The sequence below is a fragment of the Syngnathus scovelli genome, chromosome 6 (assembly GCF_024217435.2).
Source record: "Syngnathus scovelli strain Florida chromosome 6, RoL_Ssco_1.2, whole genome shotgun sequence".
NCBI classification, from domain to species: domain Eukaryota; kingdom Metazoa; phylum Chordata; class Actinopteri; order Syngnathiformes; family Syngnathidae; genus Syngnathus; species Syngnathus scovelli.
In genome coordinates, this window is record NC_090852.1 from 39,054 (window position 1) to 60,498 (window position 21,445).

General features: G+C 48.6%; 1 long non-coding RNA gene across 1 annotated transcript; it reads left to right on the plus strand.

Moving 5' to 3' along the window:
* Positions 1-11,229: 11,229 nt before the first annotated feature.
* On the plus strand, positions 11,230-15,998 carry LOC137840360 (uncharacterized). Its single transcript, XR_011086962.1, has 3 exons — positions 11,230-11,319; positions 15,657-15,686; positions 15,878-15,998. It is a non-coding gene; the product is annotated as an uncharacterized lncRNA (long non-coding RNA).
* The last annotated feature ends 5,447 nt before the right edge of the window (positions 15,999-21,445 follow it).

Genomic DNA, 21,445 nt, shown 5'->3' on the forward strand with positions numbered 1-21,445 from the left:
CCCCGTTCTCACCCAGCCTCGGGTGTTCTCTGGTCTGAAAGGAGGAGGAGGAGCCTCCCTCCTCCTCCTTTCAGACCAGAGAAAAGCTGATGGTAGAAATGGGTCACTATCAAAGCAGAGTAGCAGATCTGGAGTCAGCGCTGAAGCAACAAGGACAGGTAAGCTCATCAATGAGCACACCTTTTTCTCAGACAAAATAGCTACATTCTTCAGTCACTCATCCGTCTGGCATTACTGGACCAACCCCCCCCCCCCCCCCCGAACGTGGCTGGGAAATTGCGGAGAAAAGCAAATGTCATTTTCCAGTCAACCAAAGAATTTGTGGATGAAAATGACACAACATTCCAAAGCTATCCACGCGTTTGTCTCTTCTAGAATGTCAAGTGGGTGGAGGAGAAGCAGCTGCTGCGTCAGAGCAATCAGCAGTTGGCCGAAAAGGTGACGGAAAGAAAGGCGCTGGGCGGAGTCACTTGGCGTCACACCTGTCGGGAAGCCCCGCAGATGAGGTCTGACTGTCTTTTCAGGTCAGGCGGATGGAGGCGGAAGAAGCGCGTCTGAAAGAGCACATCCAGGATATCCGAGACCAAAACGAACTGCTTGAGTTCCGCATCCTGGAGCTGGAGGTGGGAAGACTCGCACAAGCGTGTTGAGGCCAGAGATGTGACGGACGGACGGACGGACGGACGGACGGACGGACGGACGGACGGATGCATGCCTCTGCCTTTCAGGAGAGGGAGTGGCGCTCCCCCGTCTTGAAGTTTCTGCAAGTCCGTTTCCCAGACGGCCTCAGCCCTTTGCAGATCTACTGCGAGGCCGAGGGCGAGCGTACGTAAGGCGTCCCTCGCAACCCTAACCTTAAAGTCAAAGTCAGCTTTATTGTCAATTTCTCCACATGCCAAAGACACACAAAGAAACCGAATTTTCGTTCCCCCCTATCCCACGGTGACAAGACATGGCTCACAACAGACAACAAGTAAACAAGTATAACAAAAGCGTGCTGAATAAATAATGAATAAATAACGCAACAACAACAATAATAAACAACAATAAATAAATAGGAGGAGCAGAAAAAAAAAGGAGCAAGTGCGCGTACAGCAGACATTCCCGAAAGTAGCGCAACAGTGCCGCACGCTACGCAGAAGGGGGTAGCGAGTTCAGGGCCCTAACAGCCTGGAGAAAGAAGCTGTTTGCGAGTCTGGTGGTGCGGGAGCGCAGGCTCCTGTACCTCTTCCCAGAGGGCAGAAGGTCAAACAAAGAGTGAGCCGGGTGACTCACATCTCTGGCAATCGAGGTTGCCTTGCGGGCGACATGGGAGGTGTAAATGTCCTTCAGGGAGGGTAGCGAAGCACCAATAATCTTACCAGCCGTATTCACAATGCGCTGCAGGGCCTTCAAGTTCTGTTCAGTGCAGTTACCACCCCAGACAGCGATGCAACTGGTGAGGACGCTCTCAATGGTGCCACGGTAAAATGTAGACAGGACTGCCTGAGGAGCACATGCACGCCTGAGCTTCCGCAGGAAGTACAAGCGGCGCTGAGCTTTCTTTGCCAGTGACGAGGTGTTTTCGGACCAGGAGAGGTCCTCACTGATGTGCACCCCCAGGAACTTGGTGCAGCTCACCCTCTCCACCACAGCACCGTCGATGATCAGCGGCAGGTGTGTTGTGTGACCCTTCCGGAAGTCAACAATCATTTCCTTGGTCTTATCGACGTTCAGCAGGAGGTTGTTGTCCCTGCACCACGTGGTCAGAAGGTCAACTTCCGACCTGTACCGAGTCTCGTCGCCCTTCGTGATGAGACCCACCAGAGTCGTGTCGTCAGCAAACTTCACTATGCGGTTGTCGCTGTAGGTCGCAGTGCAGTCATGCGTCAGCAGGGTGAAGAGCAATGGACTGAGCACGCAGCCCTGGGGGGCTCCCGTGCTCAGCGTGATGCTGGCGGAGATTTTGTCGCCAACACGCACCACCTGAGGCCTCTGACAGAGGAAGTCCAGTATCCAGTTGCAGAGGGAGGTACTGAGGCCCAGCTCGTCGAGTTTGCAGATGAGTCGCTGCGGCACAATGGTGTTGAAGGCAGAGCTGAAGTCCACAAACAGCAACCTCACATATGAGTCCTTTCTCTCCAGGTGGGTGAGGGCTGAGTGGAGGGCAGAGCAGATGGCGTCCTCAGAGGACCGCTTGGCACGGTACGCAAACTGGAAAGGGTCAATGGTGGGGGGGAGAACGGACTTGATGTGCTCCATGACCAGCCGCTCAAAGCACTTCATGATGATGGGCGTCAGTGCCACAGGGCGGTAGTCATTGAAGCAGGACGGTGCAGGTTTCTTTGGCACAGGAACGATGGTGGCAGCCTTGAAACACGAGGGGACGATGGCCTGCTGCAGGGAAACGTTAAAGATGTCCGTGAAGACACCCGACAGCTCCCCAGCACAGTCCTTCAGCGCTCGACCCGGGATGTTGTCAGGGCCCGCCGCCTTACGGGTGTCAATAGCGGCAAGCGCCCTCCTCACACCGTCGGCAGAGAGGCGCAGGGGCTGCTCGTGCAGGGGGGGAGTGGACTTCAGTGGGCAAGTGCTGTTCTGGGCGTCGAAGCGAGCAAAGAAGCGGTTCAGATCGTTCAGCAGACGGACGTCGCCCTCACAGCTCCTCGGCTCGGGCTTGTAGTCCGTGATGGTCTGAATGCCCCGCCAAAGGCTACGTGCGTCCTTGCTGTCCTTGAAGTGGGTGGAGACCTTGCACGAGAACGCCTTCTTTGCTTCTTTGATGCCTCGGGACAGGTCGGCCCTCGCTGTCCTCAAGCCAGCCTCATCCCCCGCTCTGAAAGCCTTGTCCCTGGCCCTCAACAGTCTGAGGACAGCCCCCGTCAGCCACGGCTTCCAGTTCGCGCGAGTGACGACGGATTTTGAGCAAGTCACATCATCGATGCACTTTGTGATGTAAGAGGTAACAGAGTCAGTATACTCCTCTATGTCCGTCCAATCGTTGTAGGTGGCTGCCTGCTTAAATAAGTCCCAGTCAGTGGTGTCGAAGCAGTCACGAAGTGCATCGGAGGCACCCTCAGGCCACACTCGAACCTGCCTCCGAACCGGCCTGGATGCCTTTACCAATTGTCTGTATGCGGGCAAAAGCAAAACGGTGAGATGGTCAGAAAGCCCCAGATGGGGGAGGGGGGTGGCTTTGAAAGCTCCCTTTTGCGCCGAGTAGACTAGGTCCAGGAAGCTGTCTCCACGTGTCGGAAAGGGAACATGCTGGTGAAGCCTCGGGAAAACAGACTTCAGGTTGGCATGATTGAAGTCTCCAGCGAAGATGGTGAAACCGTCAGGGTGCGCTGTTTGCTGTTCACTGACAGCCTGGTACAGTTCACCAAGCGCCGCGATCTTGTCTCCTTCGATGTTGGAAGGCGGGATGTATACCGCGACTAGCAGAATCGCGGTAAATTCCCTCGGCAGATAAAAAGGACGGCACTTAATGATCACAAACTCCACAAGCGGCGAGCAGTGCTTACACACCACCACAGAGTCCCGGCACCATTCTTCTCGGATGTAGACGCATATTCCACCTCCACGCGACTTTCCCCCTCGTACAATGGCACGGTCCGCCCGATAGCACGCTAGCCGCTCCAGGTGCACTGCAGAGTCCGGAATGTTGTCACTCAACCAGGTCTCGGTGAACACGAGCACACAGCAGTTCCGCACCGTCCGGTTCGTAGACCTCAGCAGGCGAACGTAATCCATTTTGTTGTCCAGCGATCGAACATTCGCCAGAAGAATGGAGGGCACCGCCGGTCGCGCTGGGTTGGCCGCCAGCCTGGCCCGGACGCCTCCGCGCTTGCCCCTCTTTTGCCTCCTCGCACACCGTTTCCGACGGCTCCCAACCGGGGAAGGAATAGCGGGTGTGGTCGGCGACGTTTCAGGACGTAGCAGTCCGAGCGCCTTTAATGTCGACGCTTCAAAGTCCAGAACGCCGCAAAACCCACTTCTGCCGATGTCAAGCAGAACCTGCCTGCTGTACTTGTAGCACGGACGAGACGAACACACAAGACTGTCGGACGAACACTCATAAGACGAACAAATCACCGTACTGACGGGACAGAGAGTGGCCGCTGCGTGTGCACGCGCCGCCATCTTGACTGACAACCCGAGGTCCCAGAACACCTTACATTGCTCCTTGCGCCTTTCCCCCGGACATCGTCATCAGTGATCTGATGAAGAAGCTGGACATCCTGGGCTATAACGCCGTAAGTGTATGTCGAACTCCTTATGTTCGCACTCCACGAGACTCGGCGGCTCAAATGTGACTTTTGGAAGGCTTTGCGCTGAAAGAAGCTTGTTGACGCTGTGCCTTTGGGCTCTTGCAGAATCTCACCAACGAGGAGCAGGTGGTCGTGATTCACGCCACGACCCTTCTCACCCTAGCCGAGAAGGTAACGCGCACGTCCACGCACGCACTCGCATTCTGCTTATGTGACAGCAGCCTTTCCTCAGTGGTTAGAATACATCAAAGTGACCAAGTCAGCACTTCAACAGAAGATGTTGGACATTGAAAGTGAGAAGGTAGACAGACACGCGACATCAGCCAAGGGGAACTCCGGCAATGTGCCCCAACAATTCTGACCTTGAGCTGTGCTAGGATATGTTCTGCAAGCAGAAGGGCTACCTGGATGAAGAGTTGGACTTCAGGAAGTGTTCCATGGACCAGGCTCATAAGGTAAGCCGCCCTCAAATCTCCCGCCGGACCACTGATGGACGAGGATTGCGGCCCAGAGGATCCTGGAGCTGGAGGCCATGTTGTACGAGGCGCTACCGCAGCGGGACTGCCCCGCCACGGACGGCGAAAAAGCCAGCCACGCTGGCGTGAATGACGTGCTGACGGCGGATCAGAGAGAAGAGCTTAGGAGCGCCGTGGACCAATGGAAGCGAGCCCTGATGTGCGAGTTGAGGGAGCGCGACGCTTGCATCCTCCAAGAGAGAATGGATCTGCTGCACAGCGCGCAACAGGTAAGGGCCCAAAGCCAGCCCGGCACTTACTTGCACGCTTACTGGCTTTTGAATGCCACTTTCCATTTGTCCGTCCTAGAGGAACAAAGAGCTGAAAGAATTCATCGAAGCTCAGAAGAGACAAATCAAACAATTGGAGGAGAAGTTTCTGTTTCTCTTTCTATTCTTCTCCTTGGCCTTCATTCTGTGGCCCTAACACCAGCTGGTGAGTGAGCTCCAGCGGCACCGCACTCGACACCTCCGATACACTGCCAGCCGGTCTCAGACGTTGGCAGACGCTCCGATGCCAACGTATACCCCCCGCCACGGTGACAGAGGCACCGCGTCACACCGGCGCTCATCCAATCAGAAGGCAGGAAAAGCAAATTCACATGCAGGGCACTTTTGAACCAGAAGAGAGCGCCACAAAAAACGGTTGTTGCCCCAAACGCGCACTAAAAAGGGTCAGAATAACAAGAGTCCCACTGGCCAGCCGGGGCCACCCGTCCAGCTGTTTCTTCAGGGGGGAAAAAAATTGGAGTCACCGGTGAGTACATTTTGCATTTAGCTCTGCTTTTCTGCTTCTGTCTTCAAGTGTGTGGCATCCTGCAATCAAAGATTCAGCCAACCCCAAAGCGGTTGACCTCAACGTCCCACCATCATGCCTACCAGAGCAGGTGACGTGATGCTTTGGACATCCTTCCGTCTCAGATGCCCAAAAGTACTCTTTGCCACATCTGCGGCAATACGGTGTCTTTTCAAAGGTGCAAATAAATCCAGCGTGGGCGGAACACGCACGTCTTCGGTTTTTCCCGCTTTGTTTGTGTGACAGCTGTTGTGAAAATTTTATACAAATAAAGTTGTATAGTACAGGTTTGGCCAAGCCGCAACTCCCGAACCGCATGCGGCTCTTTTATGTTCATATCAACATTTGTGTGTGTGTGTGTGTGTGTGTGGGGGGGGGGGGGGGGGGGGGGGGGGGTTTGTGCGTGTTGGCTTCACTTGAGTTCAATTTGGTATTTTGGTCAAAAGCGCATGTGGTGAAATGCTCTCGAAATGGCAGGGAAAAGATGCACAGCAAAACGAAAATACGTAGATGAACACAGGACGTTTTAATCAGAGTGGGAAAGTTTCTATTTTTTGTTGAACGTGATGGCAAACCATTCTGCCTGATATGTCAGACCTCAGCGCATTTCAAAGATTCAAATCTTCAGCGCCATGCACTTCAGCTCACTCCATGCTAACATTGATCAGGCGTCGAACCCGCAACATCATGCTTAAGAGGTGGCCATGCTAACCAGTGCGCCATTATGTCAACGCATAATAACTGTAAGTCTACTGATCAAAACAGCGGTTACTATATGACGTCGCTACGTCGTGGTCACGTGACGCAGACAAGACGTCAATGGACGTGGGCAGAGTTAACTTGTTTAAAAGGGAGTGGGCAGAAGAAATATTTAATTTATTTAAATCTATTTTGAGTGCACACCATTATGCCAATGCATAACAACTGTAAATCTACTAAACAAAACAGCGGTTGCTATATGACATCTGCCACGTCGTGGTCACGTGACATACGTGACGTCGATGGGCGTAACTTTCGCCGGAATTCAAATCCGCGGGGAGAGTTAACTTGTTTAAAAGAGAGTGGGCAGAAGAATTATTTAATTTATTTAAATCTATTTGGTGTGTGCGCCATTATGTCAATGCATAACAACTGTAAGTCTACTAAACAAAACAGCGGTTGCTATATGACGTCTGCCACGTCGTGGTCACGTGACGCGGACGTGACGTCGACGCCTACTTTACATCCCACCGATCACAGGACCCCTCGGCTGCATAACCGTGCCCCCTTCCCAACCAATCGGATTTGCTATACGCGAAAACGACGCCAATGGAAAGAGCTTCCGCCCAAATTTAAATCCGTGGGCGTGGCTCGCAGCAGGAAGTAGGAAAACGGCGGCGATGTTGACAAAGACACAGCGGATGGTAACATACGACTAACAAGAGAAATATTTTTATTTTCTGCTTGCAACTGGACCGTCCAGAGCGTACACGGTAAGTACAACTCATCGTTTTTAAAAAGAAGTACTTTTGTTGCCCTGAAAAGCGAGTGAGCGTGGCGTTTGTGGGGGACGTCGAATTTCGACGATTCTTTCTGGTCAACGGTTGTAAATGATTGTGTTGATTAAAAAAGAAAACTTGATGTAACTCTACTTTTAACTGCCGTTTCAGATAGATTTGGAATTGCATCACATCCAATTTTGCCTAGAGCGTACACGGTAAGTAACACTCATTGTGTTTAAGGAGATTTACGTTTGTAATAGCAGAAGTGTAGCCGCGTTGCGTTGTACGTGTGAAAATTGGTCGAGGCGAAATGTTAATGTTTAATTTCATTCCTTTAGGTTCCACGGTGTTTGTTGGCTGCAAGTTTTCCACTGCAAGAAGAGGCTCGTATCATTGACCAGGAGCGAGCTACAATGGTGAGTAGCCATAACATTTATGTTAAACACTTCCTATTTCATGTCTAACAGTACTTGATTTAACAAATAACCATAAATAAATACAGTGTGGGCACTGAAGTTAACATATGTGATTATACTGCCTAATCTGTCACCGAGTAGATTGTTGCAAAGTAATATAAGATCCAAAGTTGTAATTCAGAATAGTTTTCAAAAGAAGGCCATTAGAATTATATACAAGTCTGATTACCCTGAACAAGCTATTAATTAAATCACAAATTCTTCAATTCAAAGATTTGGTAGATTATCAGACAAATAATGTCTAACAGTAATTGATTTAACACATCACGATAAGTAGATTGAGTGTGGGCACTCTCAAGTTAACATATGTGATTATACTGCCTAATCTGTTACAGAGTATGTTGTTGCCAAGTAATGTAGAATAGATCCAAAGTAGTAATCCAGAATAGTTTTGAAGAGGCCATTAGAATGATAAACAAATCTGATTACCTTGAACATAATAACAAGCTAAGTGTTTAATATGTCCTATGAAGTCAAAATTGGGCACCATCATGTGGTGAAATTTGGAATTGCATCACATCCAATTTTGCCTGGGAACAAACAGATTACATAAATCTTAGTTTTGAATAAACCACTCCTTCTCAAACAAGTAAACTCTGCCCATTTTGCGCAGTAGATGTTCTGTTAATATCTAGTATTTATACAAAGTCATAATTTAAATTGCTTTCAACCTTCATTCATCGGTTCAACCAACATTACTCGCTCTTATTACCAACTTGTATTGATTTAACTAAGCGTTTAATACTTCCTATCAGGTCTCAAATCGAGATTTGGCAAAATACAATTTCAGCAAATCCAATTTTGCCAGGGAACAAAAATAGATTAAATAAACTAAATAAGTCCTCTTCCCATTAAATAAATCAGAAAAGTCTGTCTTGTAACCAGTCCTCTTCAAACAAGTAAAGTCTGCCCATTTTGTGCCGTAGATTTTGTGTCTATGCCTAGTATTTAAACAAAATCATAATTTAAACGACTTCTTTCCTTCATTCACTTTGGAAATTTGGAATTGCAGCAAATCGAATTTTGCCAGGGAACAAAAATAGATCAATTAAACTAAATAAGTCTTCTTCCCATTAAATAAATTAAAAAAGTCTGTCTTGTAACCAGTCCTTTTCAAACAAGTAAAGTCTGCCCATTTTGTGCCGTCGATTTTGTGTTTATGCCTAGTATTTATACAAAATCATAATTTAAAGGACTTCATTCCTTCATTCACTTTGGAAATTTGGAATTGCAGCACATCAAATTTTGCCTGGGAAGAAAAGTAGATTAAATAAATTTAATAAGTCTTACTACTTCCCATTAAATAAATTAAATACGTCTTACTTGTTTCCACTCCTTTTCAAAACAGTAGTTTAAAACGAGGGCCCTTCACTCAATCTTTAACCTCAACCCCGCACGTTGTGTTGTATCTGTGAATGTTGGTTGTGGCCAAATGATAGTTTTCTTTCATTCGTTTAGGTTCCAAGAAAACTTGATGTAACTCTACTTTTAACTGCCGTTTCAGATAAGCGGGTATTACGTCGCAGTCATGTGCCGCGGATATGACGTAATTGCCGGAACCTCCGCCAAAATTCAAATCTGTTGGCGCGATGGCCGTGAGCCACTGAGCAGCGACGATTATCAACAGAAATATCTTTATTTTCTGCTTGCAACTGGACCGTCTAGAGCGTACACGGTAAGTAACACTCATTGTGTTTAAGGAGATTTACGTTTGTAATAGCAGAAGTGTAGCCGCGTTGCGTTGTACGTGTGAAAATTGGTCGAGGCGAAATGTTAATGTTTAATTTCATTCCTTTAGGTTCCACGGTGTTTGTTGGCTGCAAGTTTTCCACTGCAAGAAGAGGCTCGTATCATTGACCAGGAGCGAGCTACAATGGTGAGTAGCCATAACATTTATGTTAAACACTTCCTATTTCATGTCTAACAGTACTTGATTTAACAAATAACCATAAATAAATACAGTGTGGGCACTGAAGTTAACATATGTGATTATACTGCCTAATCTGTCACCGAGTAGATTGTTGCAAAGTAATATAAGATCCAAAGTTGTAATTCAGAATAGTTTTCAAAAGAAGGCCATTAGAATTATATACAAGTCTGATTACCCTGAACATAACAACAAGCTATTAATTAAATCACAAATTCTTCAATTCAAAGATTTGGTAGATTATCAGACAAATAATGTCTAACAGTAATTGATTTAACACATCACAATAAGTAGATTGAGTGTGGGCACTCTCAAGTTAACATATATGATTATACTGCCTAATCTGTTACAGAGTATGTTGTTGCCAAGTAATGTAGAATAGATCCAAAGTAGTAATCCAGAATAGTTTTGAAGAGGCCATTAGAATAATAAACAAATCTGATTACCTTGAACATAATAACAAGCTAAGTGTTTAATATGTCCTATGAAGTCGAAATTGGGCAACGTCATGTGGTGAAATTTGGAATTGCATCACATCCAATTTTGCCTGGGAACAAACAGATTAAATAAATCTTAGTTTTGAATAAGCCACTCCTTCTCAAACAAGTAAACTCTGCCCATTTCGCGCAGTAGATGTTCTGTTAATATCTAGTATTTATACAAAGTCATAATTTAAATTGCTTTCAACCTTCATTCATCGGTTCAACCAACATTACTCGCTCTTACTACCAACTTGTATTGATTTAACTAAGCGTTTAATACTTCCTATCAGGTCTCAAGGCAAGATTTGGCAAAATACAGTTTCAGCAAATCCAATTTTGCCAGGGAACAAAAATAGATTAAATAAACTAAATAAGTCTTCTTCCCAATAAATTAAATCAGAAAAGTCTGTCTTGTAACCAGTCCTCTTCAAACAAGTAAAGTCTGCCCATTTTGTGCCGTAGATTTTGTGTCCATGCCTAGTATTTAAACAAAATCATAATTTAAACGACTTCTTGCCTTCATTCACTTTGGAAATTTGGAATTGCAGCAAATCGAATTTTGCCAGGGAACAAAAATAGATCAATTAAACTAAGTCTTCTTCCCATTAAATAAATTAAAAAAGTCTGTCTTGTAACCAGTCCTTTTCAAACAAGTAAAGTCTGCCCATTTTGTGCCGTCGATTTTGTGTTAATGCCTAGTATTTATACAAAATCATAATTTAAAGGACTTCATTCCTTCATTCACTTTGGAAATTTGGAATTGCAGCACATCAAATTTTGCCTGGGAAGAAAAGTAGATTAAATAAATTTAATAAGTCTTACTACTTCCCATTAAATAAATTAAATACGTCTTGTTCCCACTCCTTTTCAAAACAGTAGTTTAAAACGAGGGCCCTTCACTCAACCTTTAACCCTATTTATTCACCTTCTAGGCTAAGTGTTAAAGGCTAAGTGTTAAAGGCTAAGTGTTAAAGGCTAAGTGTTAGAGGCTAAGTGCCAGAGGCTAGGCGCCAGAGGCGAGTTTTTGTGGGCTGAAGTTTTAGTGGGGTTAGTGTGAATACAATCCAAAAGAATACACCGTAATACAATACAATAGAATATAATACATAGATTAAATTCAATAGCTCTTACTACTTCCCATTAAATAAATTAAATACGTCTTACTTGTTCCCAATCCTTTTCAAAAAAGTAGTTTAAAACGAGGGCCCTTCACTCAACCTTTAACCTCAACCCCGCACGTCACATTGTGTTGTATCTGTGAATGTTGGTTGTGGCCAAATGATAGTTTTCTTTCATTCGTTTAGGTTCCACGGTGTTTGTTGGCTATGTTTTCCACTGTCAGAAGGATGAAAATACAAAGTACAACGCTTGGACGTGGGCGAAGACGTCACCGGTGAGTCCTTCCTTCCTATTTATTTACCTTCTAGATGCTAGAGGCTAAGTGTTAGAGGCTAAGTGTTAAAGGCAACACAATACGAACAACACAACACAATACGAACAACTCAACACAATATGAACAACACAATATGAACAACACAATACGAACAACACAACACAATACGAACAACACAACACAATACGAACAACACAACACATTACGAACAACACAACACAATACGAACAACACAACGATACTGCACTGAACAACACGATACCGCACTGAGAAACACGATACCGCACTGAACAACACGATACCGCACTGAACAACACCATGCCGCACTGAACACCATGCCACACTGAACAACACCATCCCGCACTGAACAACACCATGCCGCACTAAACAACACCATGCCGCACTGAACAACACCATGCCTCACTGAACGACACCATGCCTCACTGAACGACACCATGCACTGAAAGACACCATGCCACACTGAACGACACCATGCCGCACTGAAAGACACCATCCCGCACTGAACACCATGCCGCACTGAACAACACCATCCTGCACTGAACAACACCATCCCGCACTGAACAACACCATGCCGCACTGAACAACATTATGCCGCACTGAACAACATTATGCCTCACTGAACATTATGCCGCACTGAACAACACCATGCCGCACTGAACAACACCATGCCGCACTGAACAACACCATGCCGCACTGAACAACACCATGCCGCACTGAACAACACCATGCCGCACTGAACAACACCATGCCGCACTGAACAACACCATGCCGCACTGAACAACATTATGCCGCACTGAACAACACCATGCCGCACTGAACAACACCATGCCGCACTGAACAACACCATGCCGCACTGAACAACACCATGCCGCACTGAACAACATTATGCCGCACTGAACAACACCATGCCGCACTGAACAACACCATCCTGCACTGAACAACACCATTCCGCATTGAACACCATGCCGCACTGAACAACACCATCCCGCACTGAACAACACCATCCCGCACTGAACAACATTATGCCGCACTGAACAACATTATGCCGCACTGAACAACACCATGCCGCACTGAACAACACCATGCCGCACTGAACAACACCATGCCGCACTGAACAACATTATAACGCACTGAACAACACCATCCCGCACTGAACAACACCATGCCGCACTAAACAACATTATGCCGCACTGAACAACATTATGCCGAAATGAACAACACCATGCCGCACTGAACAACACCATGCCGCACTGAACAACACCATGCCGCACTGAACAACACGATCCCGCATTGAACACCATCCCGCACTGAACAACACCATGCCGCACTGAACAACACCATGCCGCACTGAACAACACCATGCCGCACTGAACAACACCATGCCGCACTGAACAACACCATGCCGCACTGAACAACACCATTCCGCACTGAACAACACCATGCCGCACTGAACAACATTATGCTGCACTGAACAACACCATGCCGCACTGAACAACAACATGCCGCACTGAAAAACATTATGCCGCACTGAACAACACCATGCCGCACTGAACAACACCATCCCGAACTGAACAACACCATCCCGAACTGAACAACACCATGCCGCATTGAACAACACCATGCCGCACTGAACAACACCATCCTGCACTGAACAACACCATCCCGCACTGAACAACACCATGCCGCACTGAACAACACCATGCCGCACTGAACAACACCATGCCGCAATGAACAACACCATCCCGCACTGAACAACATTATGCCGCACTGAACAACATTATGCCGCACTGAACAACATTATGCCGCACTGAACAACATTATGCCGCACTGAACAACATTATGCCGCACTGAACAACATTATGCCGCACTGAACAACACCATGCCGCACTGAACAACACCATGCCGCACTGAACAACACCATGCCGCACTGAACAACACCATGCCGCACTGAACAACACGATCCCGCATTGAACAACACCATGCCGCACTGAACAACACCATCCTGCACTGAACAACACCATCCCGCACTGAACAACACCATGCCGCACTGAACAACATTATGGCGCACTGAACAACATTATGCCGCACTGAACAACACCATGCCGCACTGAACAACACCATGCCGCATTGAACAACACCATGCCGCACTGAACAACACCATCCCGCACTGAACAACACCATGCCGCACTGAGCAACACCATGCCGCACTGAACAACACCATCCTGCACTGAACAACACCATGCCGCATTGAACAACACCATGCCGCACTGAACAACACCATGCCGCACTGAACAACATTACGCTGCACTGAACAACACCATGCCGCACTGAACAACACCATGCCGCACTGAACAACACCATGCCGCATTGAACAACACCATGCCGCATTGAACAACACCATGCCGCACTGAACAACACCATCCTGCACTGAACAACACCATGCCGCATTGAACAACACCATGCCGCACTGAACAACACCATCCTGCACTGAACAACACCATCCCGCACTGAACAACACCATCCCGCATTGAACAACACCATCCTGCACTGAACAACACCATGCCGCACTGAACAACACCATGCCGCACTGAACAACACCATGCCGCACTGAACAACACCATGCCGCACTGAACAACACCATGCCGCACTGAACAACACCATCCCGCACTGAACAACACCATGCCGCATTGAACAACACCATCCTGCACTGAACAACACCATCCTGCACTGAACAACACCATGCCGCACTGAACAACACCATGCCGCACTGAACAACACCATGCCGCACTGAACAACACCATGCCGCACTGTACAACATTATGCCGCACTGAACAACATTATGTCGCACTGAACAACACCATGCCGCACTGAACAACACCATGCTGCACTGAACAACATTATGCCGCACTGAAAAACACCATGCCGCACTGAACAACACCATCCCGCACTGAACAACACCATGCCGCATTGAACAACACCATGCCGCACTGAACAACACCATGCTGCACTGAACAACACCATGCTGCACTGAACAACACCATGCCGCACTGAACAACACCATGCCGCACTGAACAACATTATGCCGCACTGAACAACATTATGTCGCACTGAACAACACCATGCCGCACTGAACAACACCATGCTGCACTGAACAACATTATGCCGCACTGAAAAACACCATGCCGCACTGAACAACACCATCCCGCACTGAACAACACCATGCCGCATTGAACAACACCATGCCGCACTGAACAACACCATGCTGCACTGAACAACATTATGCCGCACTGAAAAACACCATGCCGCACTGAACAACACCATCCCGCACTGAACAACACCATGCCGCATTGAACAACACCATGCCGCACTGAACAACACCATGCTGCACTGAACAACACCATGCTGCACTGAACAACACGATCCTGCATTGAACAACACCATGCCGCACTGAACAACACCATCCTGCACTGAACAACACCATCCTGCACTGAACAACACCACCCCGTACTGAACAACACGATCCCGCATTGAACAACACCATCCCGCACTGAACAACACCATGCCGCACTGAACAACACCATTCCGCACTGAACAACACCATGCCGCACTGAACAACACCATGCCGCACTGAACAACACCATGCCGCACTGAACAACACCATGCCGCATTGAACAACACCATGCCGCACTGAACAACACCATCCTGCACTGAACAACACCATCCCGCACTGAACAACACCATGCCGCATTGAACAACACCATGCCGCACTGAACAACACCATCCTGCACTGAACAACACCATCCCGCACTGAACAACACCATGCCGCACTGAACAACATTATGGCTTACTGAACAACATTATGCCGCACTGAACAACACCATGCCGCACTGAACAACACCATGCCGCACTGAACAACACCATGCCGCACTGAACAACACCATGCCGCACTGAACAACATTATGCCGCACTGAACAACATTATGCCGCACTGAACAACACCATGCCGCACTGAACAACACCATGCCGCACTGAACAACACGACGTCGCACTGAACAACACGACGCCGCACAGAACAACACGACGCCGCACAGAATAACACAATACCGCACAGAACAACACAATACCGCACAAACAGTTTTAGATAATATTACGTCGCAGTCATGTGACGCGGACATGACGTCAATAGGCGGAACTCACGGCAAAATTATAATCCGTGGGCGTGGCTTGCAACAGGAAGTAGGAAAGCGGCAATTCTGGCAAACAAGACACAGCGGTTAGTAACACGATGACTTACAAGGCAAATATTTTTGTTTTCAGCTTGCAACTTGACCGTCTAGAGCGTACAAGGTAATTACAACTGGTTTTTTTTTAGCCCTGAAAAGCGAGGGAGTGTGGCGTTTGGGAGGAATGTCGAACTCGGCGTCTGCTTCCAGCCACAGACGCCAAATGTCGACGATTATTTCGACTGGTCAACGGTTGTAAATTATTGCGTTGACTAAAAACTTTATTTAACTCTACTCTTAACTTTGCCGTTTCAGATATGCGGGTATTACACCGCGGAAATGACGTCAATAGGCTGAACTCTCGCCAAAATTCAAATCTGTGGGCGCAATGGCCTTGAGCGAGACACCGGATACAAACACGACGATTATCAACAGAAATATCTTTATTTTCTGCTTGCAAGTGGACCGTCTAGAGCGTACACGGTAAGTACAACTCATTGTGTTTAAAAAGATTTACGTTTGTGTAGTTTGCGTTGCGTTGTATCTGTGAATGTTGGTTTAGGCTAAATGTTAATGTTTAATTTCATTCCTTTAGGTTCCACGGTGTTTGTTGGCTGTATGTTTTCCACTGCAAGAAGAGGCTCGTATCATTGACCAGCAGGAGCTACAATGGTGAGTACCCCTTTCGTCTTCCATTTATGTTAAACACTTCCTATTTCATGTCTAACAGTACTCGATTTAACAAATAACCATAAATAAATACAGTGTGGGCAGTCACGTTAACATATGTGATTATCCTGCCTAATATGTTTATCACAAATATGTCACTAATCACTAATATGTTTATTTGTTTATCACAACACCTTTGGACCTTCAGCAATCGATTATTTCCCTTCATCTACATAGAGACAGAACGATGGTGTCTTAAACATCTCATTCATTTCACCAAATAACTTCACGCAGGTGGATAACGGCCGTCTCGGTCACGCTATGTTGCGTGATGCAGTTTTGAAGAACCAAATGCATTTATTCAATGAATAAGTCAAGCTAGTTCTATGTTTATGATGTTGTAAGTTACGGTACCGATTGAAGTTGAGTTCGAAGCCAGTGGAAAACAGCGCTGCGTTTGTGCTCTCCAGGTACAAATGTTGTGATCTCTGACTGACGACCGGGCGAGACTCGAGTAAGAGATGTCCAAACGAGCTCCGGCAGGGCGGGCCAAGGCGGAGCGAACGGACGCCCTTCAGGCCGCCAATGACGAGCTGAGAACCAAACTGATGGACGTCCAGTTAGAACTTCAGCAGGAGAAGAACAAGGTGAAAACCTCAACAGACAGACACTGCCTGCCTCCCTGCCTGCCTCCCTGCCTGCCTCCCTGCCTGCCTCCCTCCCTCCCAGTTTTCCCGATGTAGATTAGACATGCGTGTGCCATGACTGTGTCAGCCTACATCAACAAATGCACCGAGGACGTCAGCACCACTAAGAATATCATCACCCGGGGCAACCAACGACCCTGGATGACTGAGGAGGTACGTCAAACGCTACGAGCGCGGAACTCTGCCTTCAAGTCTGGCGACAAGGAGACACTGAGGACAGCGAGAGCCAACTTGAACCGTGCCATCAGAATAGCGAAGCGAGACCGCAGTCGAAAATTTCAGGATCGTTTCCACGACGTCAAAAACATCAGGAGTATGTGGCAAGGCATACGGGCGATTACAGACGACAACTCACCCTCCCCCCCCCCCCCGGTGGGTGTAGTTGATGCTGACTTTCTAAATGGTCTAAATAACTTCTTTGGGAGGTTCGAGGCACTAAACGGCACTCCAGCAGTTAAAACTGTCCCCCATCAGGAAGAGGAGGTACTCTGCCTTGACTCCGCCGATGTGTTGAAGACCCTGAGGAGAGTCAACCCCTGTAAGGCCCCTGGCCCGGACAACATTCCTGGGCGTGTGTTCAGGGAATGTGCAAGTCATCTGGCTGGGGTCATCACAGACATTTTTAACACCTCGCTGGGCCAAGCCACAGTGCCGGCGTGCTTTAAGACTGCCTCCATCATTCCGGTGCCGAAGAAACCTCAAATCACCTCATTTAATGATTACCGGCCTGTTGCACTGACTCCGGTTATGATGAAGTGCTTCGAAAGGCTGCTTAAAGGTCACATCGTTTCCAGACTCCCCCTATTATTTGACCCGTTCCAGTTTGCCGACCGGCAAAACCGCTCCACTCAGGAAGCCATCTCCTCCGTTCTTCACCTGAGCCTGGCTCACCTGGAGGAGAAGAACACCCATGTGCGGAGGCTGTTCCTGGACTTCAGCTCAGCGTTTAACACCATCATCCCACAGCATCTGGTAGGAAAATTGGAACACCTGGGCTTCAACACCCCCCTTCGCAACTGGCTGCTAGACTTCCTCACCAACAGACCTCAGTCAGTCCGGGTCGGACAGAACACCTCTGATGTCATCACCCTCAGCACAGGCTCCCTTCAGGGCTGCGTCCTGAGCCCCCTGCTGTGCACCCTGATGACACACGACTGCGTCCTCAGGTTCACCACCAATCACATCGTGAAGTCAGCAGACGACACAACGGTGGTGGGGCTCATCAGAGACAACAACGACCTGGACTACAGAGAGGAGGTGGAGCAGCTGGTGGGCTGGTGCAGAGAAAACAGCCTGATCCTGAATGAGGAGAAGATGAAGGAGATCATCGTCGACTTCAGGAAAAAACAGCCTCACCACGCTCCACTGATCATCAACAGCTCAGCTGTGGAGGTGGTCAGCAGCACCAAATTCCTGGGGGTCCACATCACAGAAGACCTCACCTGGACTATGAACACTACGGCACTGGTCAAGAGGGCACAGAAGCGCTTGTACTTCCTGCGGAGGATGAGGAGAGCCCACCTGCCCCCACCCATCATGAGGACGTTCTACAGGAGCACCATAGAGAGCATTCTGACAAGCTGTCTCTCTGTGTGGTGTGGAGGCTGCACCGCCTCCGATTGGAAGAACGTGAGGAGAGTGGTGAGGACAGCAGAGAGGATCATAGGGGCTCCTCTTCCCTCCATTCAGGACATTTCATCTCAGCGCTGCATGTCCCGTGCCCGTAACATCATCAATGACCCATCACACCCCCACCATGGACTGTTCTCCCTGCTGCCCTCTGGGAAGAGGTTTGCAGCATCCGCTGCAGGTCCACCAGGTTCTGCAACAGCTTTTTCCCTGCTGTCATCAGACTGTTGAACACTAGAACTGTTGAGCTCTAAACTGAACTCTGCATCACACATTCACAGAACTGTACTTTATGACACTACGGACCTCTATCTTGCACTATCTCGCACTACCAACTTTACTGAACTTGTATAAACCCTTTAAATAGAAGTTTAATACATGGTTTAGCATTCCTCTGCACACTCTTGAATACTGTTTTGCCTACTTGCACTATTGCATAATTATCACTGCTGCACTTTATACTTATTTTTAATATATATATATATATATATATATATATATATATAGTATATGTATATATATATATTTTCATAGGATATGTTACTTCTATTCAACTGCAATATCACTACTTTGTTGTAAGACGTATGCAACGGAATTTCGTTTTGTATGCACCATGTGCAGACAAAATGACAATAAAGTTTGTCTAAGTCTAAGTCTAAGTCATGTCAGGTCAGCTGTCTGGAGAGAGAGAGAAGTCAGGACCTGCGGGCGGAGCACCACCGTGCCACCGCCGCCATGACGGAACTCAAAAGCAAACTCCATGAGGAGAAGCAGAAAGAGTTAGCCATTACCAGGGAGACATTACTGCGGCAGCATGAAATGGAGCTGATGAGAGTGATCAAAATCAAAGATGGAGAGATCCAGCGACTGAATGCCTTGGTCCTCAGCCTGAGGGACGGCTCCATGGACAAGGTGATCCGCTCTATCCGTGTCTGACTATCCGCACGCCACGTCGGGCTTCGATGCGGCCGCTACCGTATTGTGTAGCTTGTCCCCAGTAAGCGTCGCGGCGCTCCGTTGCGGTCTCAACGGCCCGGTGTGGCGCAATGTCTGCTCAGGTGAGGAGGGGGGGCGCTTTGCTGGCGGAGGTGGAGGAGACGCGGCGGTGTCGGGAGACCGAGCGGTGTCGCCTCCACCAGGAGCGCGGAAGAAGCCCTGGCAGCGGCCCAGCAGGCCTGGCAGTCCCGAGCGGCCGAGCTCCGATCGGCTCATCACCAGCATCGGGAGGAGCTGAGCCGAACCAAGAGAGACTGCGAGAGGGAGATCCGCCGACTGGTAGGACTGATCAGATGCGCGGTGCGTGGCTATGTTCCCAATTTCGTTGTATACCTGCAGTGCAATGACACCTAAGGCATTCTATTCTATTCTATTTCACAAGAAGAAAATGTCCGGTTGCTCGCTTCGCTTTTGTCACAGCAAAGGTGTTCTAGTCGATTCAAGAAAAAAAATTGGCCGGTTGCTCTCTTTGTTTTTGTCACAATTCTGGCAAATGAGTTTGCCCGCCTGCCTGAGCGCTCCCCGTTTGTACATCCAGACGGATGAGATCAAGCTGAAAGACAGAGCGGTTAGTGTTTTGGATGAAGCCCTGGGGCCGGCCACGTCCACCGCCTTCAGCTGCAGACTCAGGCTGCCGAGCAGCAGATCGCTGCCCTGAGGGATTCCCAAAGGGCGGGCCTAAACTACCCTGGAAGTGGGGTCAACGCCGCTACTAGCAATCCTCTTCATTGCGTAAGCCACCTCATCAAACACTTGCAGTACGCATGACTTAGTTCGTTGCTGGAGGAAGGTAGCACAAAAACAGTTTTGAACTTTGAACGAGTGCTTGTGTGTGTGTGTTGCGGGGCGTTTTCAGTCTCAGGAGGATCGGGACACGCGACGGTTTCATCTGAAAATCGCTGAGCTCAGCGCAGTCATCAGGAAACTGGAGGATCGAAACGCCCTGCTTTCTGAAGAGCGCAATGAACTGGTAATTTATTGACGGCACGCTTGAAGGTTTGCGCTACGTTTGATGCGCGCCATCCAGCGAGGCACCCATTGCGCTTGCTTATTAGTTGAGCGGCGCGGCGAGTCGGTTGCCTGGTAGATGTCTTTTATTGGGAGCCAAAGCCACGATTCCGTTCAAACCGATGCAAAAGAAATGGATACGTTCTGGCCCGCGTGTTGTGCGTCTTTCACATCCCGCACTTCATGCTTGCAGCTAAAGCGACTGAGAGAAACAGAAAGCCAGTTTCTGCCACTCCTGTACAAAAACAAACGCCTGAGCAGGAAGAATGAAGAACTCTCGCTGGTGCTGTGTCGCCTTGAAAACAAAGTGCGCTTTGTCACCCAGGAGAACGAGGAGATGGCAAGCTTGGTAAGTCGACGCGGACAACGGCGGCGTGCCAACAGAGTCCACTGCATTTGTGTTCCACAGAGAAGGCCTAGTTCGCTCAATGACCTGGACCGCGGTTGCGGCCAGCAGGACGGTGAAATGGAGTTCCTTCAAGTTGTGGAGCAGCGGCACATCATCGACGACTTGTCCAAGGTCTTCAGGCAGGCGACTCGGTGCACGTACGGCAGCGCCGCGCTCGCTCGCTGTCGCCAGGAAACCTTTTCCGTCCAAAGCTTGGCCGGCGGCCGCCATCCAAAAAATTGGCCCCTTAAATTCCGACCTTTCAAGCAGGAGCATTGTGCGCACGCGTTTGAACACGCTTTAGACTTGTTTTGCCGTTTTCAGCAGCTCAAAGCTCCCGTTTTGTCAGCGCCTTTGCCACTCGCTGTGCGCTGAAAACGACGGACTTGCCCGGCTGCTCAGCCCGTCAACCATGAGCCGCGAGCGCGACGTCATTGTCCGTAGGCAGCTAGTGGCAAAATGCACCCTGTTAGAGTTGCGCTCGCT